We start from the raw sequence: 6,000 nt of genomic DNA on the forward strand, positions 1-6,000 counted from the left end.
CTTTGCTGTTCCTGAGAAGAAGATTTTTTAAAGATTTTTCCTATATATTTCTATGTAAAACTTTGATCCTCCATTGTGGCCCCGCCCTACCCCAGGGGGTCATGATTTGAACAAATTTGAATTTTTACTACCTGAGGATGCTTCCATATAAATATGACTAATCAGGGCTTTGCTGTTCTTGAGAAGAAGATTTTTTAAAGATTTTTCCTATACATTTCTATGTAAAACTTTGATCCTCCATTGTGGCCCTGCCCTACCCTCGGGGGTCATGATTTGAACAAACTTGAATCTTCACTACTTGAGGATGCTTCCATATAAATATGACTCATCATGGCTTTGCTGTTCTTGAGAAGAAGATTTTTAAAGGTTTTTCCTATTTATTTCTATGTAAAACTTTGATCCTCAATTGTGGCCCCGCCCTACCCCCGGGTGTCATGATTTGAACAAACTTGAATCTACACTACCTGAGGATGCTTTCATATAAATATGACCAATTAGGGCTTTGCTGTTCTTGAGAAGAAGATTTTTAAAGATTTTTCCTATATATTTCTATGTAAAACTTTGATCCTCCATTGTGGCCCCGCCCTACCCCCGGGGGTCATGATTTGAACAAATTTGAATTTTTACTACCTGAGCATGCTTCTATATAAATATGACTCATCATGGCTTTGCTGTTCTTGAGAAGAAGATTTTTAAAGGTTTTTCCTATATATTTCTATGTAAAACTTTGATCCTCCATTGTGGCCCCACCCTACCCCCGGGGGTCATGATTTGAACAAACTTGAATCTACACTACCTGAGAATGCTTCCACATGAGTTTCATCTTCCCTGGCTCTGTTGTTCTTGACAAGAAGATTTTTAAAAGATGCTATTAATTTTTCACTAATTCTTTATTATCTCCCCTTGAAAGAGGGCATGGCCCTTCATTTGAACAAACCTGAATCCCCTTCACCCAAGGATACTTTGTGGCAAGTTTGGTTGAAATCGGCTCAGTGGTTCTTGAGAAGAAGATGAAAATGTGAAAAGTTTACGACAACAACGACGCCGACGACGCCGACGCCGACAGACAACGGACAAATTTTGATCAGAAAAGCTCACTTGAGCCTTTGGCTCAGGTGAGCTAAAAATATTTGTATGCAACATTTTGCTCAACATGGCGAGTAGAGTCCAGTCCTGGTGGTCGGTAAAATATTTGGAGATTTTGATTCATCATTAACTCTCAGAATAAATGTTAAAAAAAGATGAGTCGTTCCTAGGATTCCTTTGGATTGTCCATAAAGTTCGTAGATAAATGCAATAATTTTCTTAATAATGACAACACAAAAATCGAAGTAGGCAATAAAATATATTCTTGTATCAAACTTTCTATGACTTCAAGGTATCACACCGGTAATTGTTTTCACAATGTAATTCTATATAGAATAAAAAATCATTAAAAATCAGGTATTCGAATTCATGAAAAAATATTTAGCAAGAAGTGTTAAACGTTACCAGTCACATCAGCTGACACCAAAAAATAGGGTACCTACACGGCATTTCTGATTTTTTCCATCCGCAAACAGGAATACCCTCAAAACCACGTGTATTCAATGTGTTTATAAACATCCTGTGTGCACCCCAGGAAGTGGCCTCCTATGCCCCGAAAGAAATAGTTCCTGTCAAAAACCTTTAGTATTTTACAAAGTACACAAAATATCCTAAGTACAGATACCAAAAATGTAAAAATAGAATAAGGAAAATTAAAAAATTTCTCACAATAAAAAAAATATTTATTATGTATGGAACTACAATTGACTAAGTTCATTTTGATTGGTCAATTACCGGTGTGATACCTTGAAGGACCTTTGAAGTTGTCAGATTTTTTTCATTTTTGCACCTGAGATTTCTTAAATAACTGTCACTAACATCCTAAAGTCTGGGGATCTAATTCCCATTATTGCTGGAGATATGATGCATTTATCTCCCTTACTCCAGAGCAGTCAAGAATACACACTGAGCACTCTGACAGAAGGTTTTTGTGCATATTTTGAAGCAGAATTTCATCCTTAATAGACTAAGCCTGGCAACCAATTTTGCATCCGTGGAGAGTATATGCACTGTTCTTCACAACAAACAAAAAATAATTCACAAGTCTGAGACCATTATGCAATTATTACATAACAAAATTGCATTTTACCCTCCTGAGAATGACAGAATTTACAGAAATTGTTAAATATTAGGCTGATAATAAAATCTGCATCTGGTCATTTTATGTTCCAAATAAAGCCTAGGTACTTGTCTACAACCTGCTATGCAGAAGTTTATCTAAAAGCTGTGTTGTAACACAGGGCAGTCCAAATGATATCAGCATCTGGGGAGGTTCTGGACAGCTCTGACACTCCATTAAACTTGCTTTGATGATAAGAAAATGGAGAAAACAATTCAGATGTAATTTATTGTTGTGATTTATGTAACTGGCTTTCTCTGCAGACACAAATTAGCCATGAAATTCCAGTTGAACATACATAATTATCCTCTTTTCATTGAATTACTCAGGAATTTCAAAGCTGTTTGATGAATTTGCATGATTAATTCAAGATTACAGCTTTTTGTTTCACCAAATTTACATAAAAATTCAACATTTAAATTTAAAAATATAAATCTTTAACATTTTTATGGGTCTTAACACTTTTGAATGTGAATAAATGCAACAAAGAAACTAATATCAGGCCATCCTCCATGATTCTTGGAGGTGGGTGGGTGTACAAAAACTGCTGATAAAATTTATAGGAAGTGACAAAAGAAGAACAGGGCACTTTATTAGATGAATTATGGTTATTCTGATATTTTGATTGTGTAAATATGTCAAATTTCTTCATCACTTTAATTTGTAATTTATTAATATTTCAGTACATTAATGTGCTTAACAAATCATGCTAAAATAAACATCCCGACTGAGACTTAATTTAAAAGAGAGGGTCAACACCTACATAAAAGTGGGAAAATGACAAAAAACATTCTCCGGCAAACTGAAAAATCTTGAATGTCAGCTGCGAAAGCATGAAAAAAGTCTAGAGAACCATAACAGGCATACCATGGTGCTAATTGACATTCTGTACTATATGTGTGATGCATGGTTGGGACTCAGAATAAGTATTCACTCTCATGCCCTGACAGTATTTATGCATTTTTGGTCATAAGCGTCTTATTTTTGAAAAATTCTTAATAAATTTATTTGTACATTACTTTTATTAGACAAATTTAACTCATTTCATTATTTCTATTCCTTCACTCCAGTAATAAATGAATCACTTAAGGTGAATAAAATGAAAGTAAACCCAGTCTCTGTAAAATTTAACACTTTTTAAAAACATGTTTTACTTCTTCACATTTTATTGCAGTTGTCGCTTTTGTTGAAAACTCATTCGCAAACCCAGAATTAGTCTTTTCTTGAAAAAATCAGCCTAAAGTGCTTTTACGGCAAAGTCTGTAGACACTATAGTTGACTGCGATCAGGTGGTGTGCAGAGTTTAAAGTCATCTAAAATAAAAAACCAACATTTTCTAACTTCTTTCTACATGTCAGATGCATAATCCTACTTTGAAAGTCATAATTTGGAGTTTTGAGGGTAAAACATTACATATTATTAGTATTTTACATAGAAATCTGTATAAATTAATGTCAACCCTGCTTCTAAATTTAAAAATATGTGTTTTCACACAGAAAGTTCATAAAATGACATATTTTGTTGAAATATGCCTTTATGAAATTAAAACTGCCTTTAATATGGGTGTAGATGATTTTACACAATCACCTTCAAGGTAACACACCGGTAATTGTTTTCACAATGTAATTCTATATAGAATAAAAAAAATCATTAAAAATCAGGTATTCGAATTCATGAAAAAATATTTAGCAGGAAGTGTTAAACGTTACCAGTCACATCAGCTGACACCAAAAAATAGGGTTCCTACACGGCATTTTCTGATTTTTTTTTCCATCCGCAAACAGGAATACCCTCAAAACCACGTGTATTCAATGTGTTTATAAACATCCTGTGTGCACCCCAGGAAGTGGCCTCCTATGCCCCGAAAGAAATAGTTCCTGTCATAAACCTTTAATATTTTACAAAGTACACAAAATATCCTAAGCACAGATACCAAAAATGTAAAAGTAGAATAAGGGAAATTAAAAAATTTCTCACAATAAAAAAATATTTCTTTATTATGTATGGAACTACAATTGACTAAGTTCATTTTGATTGGTCAATTACCGGTGTGATACCTTGGTGCTGATCGGTTGGAAGTATAGTGTACTTTTAAAAAAATGAAAGAAAAGGTTTGGGCCAGAGATGTATTTCTGAGATATTGGTAAAAATATGCGATTTTCAGGCAAAAACCAGTACATCTTGACTTCGTTTCTTGACAAAGCCTGTTTAGTAAATGTGTAAAAATTTGTTCTAAAAATATTAAATGATACTTACGAGGGTTGTCCATAAAGTTCGTGGACAATGACGTTTTTGTCAAAATGAATGGTCCTCTCCTCTGAGTACGATCAATTTATAAAGCGAGGCAGGCTACTCACTGATAAGTTGATGTTAAAGGGATTTCAACAGCCTCGTTTAAAGTCAACTTTTCTTAAATTATATGGTCGTTATAATTGTTATAATGACCTTGTTAGCAAATATAACCCATCATTGGGTCGTATTTTGGCTGACTTGTTTCATATTAATTGTTAAGTGTTTGTTTTTGTACTGAATTGACTACGGATAGTTCCGTCTACCTGACCAATACATAGGGCACACGGCCTGTGTGGCTGGTCAACAGGGGATACTTACTCCTCCAAGGCATCTGATCCCACCTCTGGAATATCCAGGGATTCATGTTTTATGCCCTCTTCACATATTTGTATTGTTGTGGATTTTTTGAGATCAATCACTGTTCGTTATCTTTACCTTTCAAATATACTCACTGTATACCAAAATATTTGTTAAGAAAATCCCAGTTCGAGTAGTTTGGTTATGATTGTTTGAACATAATAATTTTGCAAAAATCGCGGTCGTTAAAGATCACAGATAGTGCCACCGTGCAGGGCTAAAATAAGTTTTAATTCTTTGACATTTGCGTGATATTTTTTACTCTGCTTCAAATTAATAATGTACATCATGTATTTTGCACCTTCACAGATATAAATTCTACTGACACCTAACAATTTGCTTCCATCTGTTGCTGCATTCGTTACGTTTCTGTAGACAACATGCATTACACACACGTCTGTCTGCTTTATATCCCTTTCTCATGTGTTATATAATCACTAAAGATCTGTAGCTGTCTACAAAATGGAAGGGTTGTTTTGAATTTAAAACATTAATCACATTGTTTTCCTTCGATAACATAATTTTTACATCATCACCTCTATTTTATAGTGATAATCTTTCTGTAATTTCTGATTATAAGATTTAAGTAAACTGTATTGATTTTTGTTAATTATTCGCATTTTTGCGCACCTGGGAGAGCAATTACACGCCGAGCATATCAAACTTTGAAATTCCATAATATGAATACCGACTGAAGATTATCTAAGCTACTAAATAGCGTATATATTGCATATATTGAGAAATTAGATTTTTTGCCGTGAATTTCTGTCACGTTTCTTCTCTCGTTCTTAATCAGTGAACACATTAGGGCTAATTTATAAATATTTTTATGCAACATTTTGTACAACATGTTAGAAGAGTTCAGTCCAGTCCTTGGGGTCGGTAAGATATTTGGAGATTTTATTCTAAATACTCAACATATGTGTTAAAAAAAGAAGTCGTTCCTTGGAATTCCCCAGATGAAATTCCAATTGTCTATTTCAAAAATGATGCATCATTCACATAGATATAAGTTTCTGGATTCTCTGAATATTAATCTGCGAAACTATTTTTTACTGTTACTTGAAACATGCAGAGTGAAATACGGTGTAAAGACGAAAAGATATAGAGACCTCTGGTCATTATTCGACGTCAAATAATTGCCC

The sequence above is a fragment of the Saccostrea echinata genome, unplaced genomic scaffold (genome assembly GCF_033153115.1).
Source record: "Saccostrea echinata isolate AGI-Se365-2 ecotype Australia unplaced genomic scaffold, CSIRO_AGI_Sech_v1 ptg000041l, whole genome shotgun sequence".
Taxonomy (NCBI): Eukaryota; Metazoa; Mollusca; class Bivalvia; order Ostreida; family Ostreidae; genus Saccostrea; species Saccostrea echinata.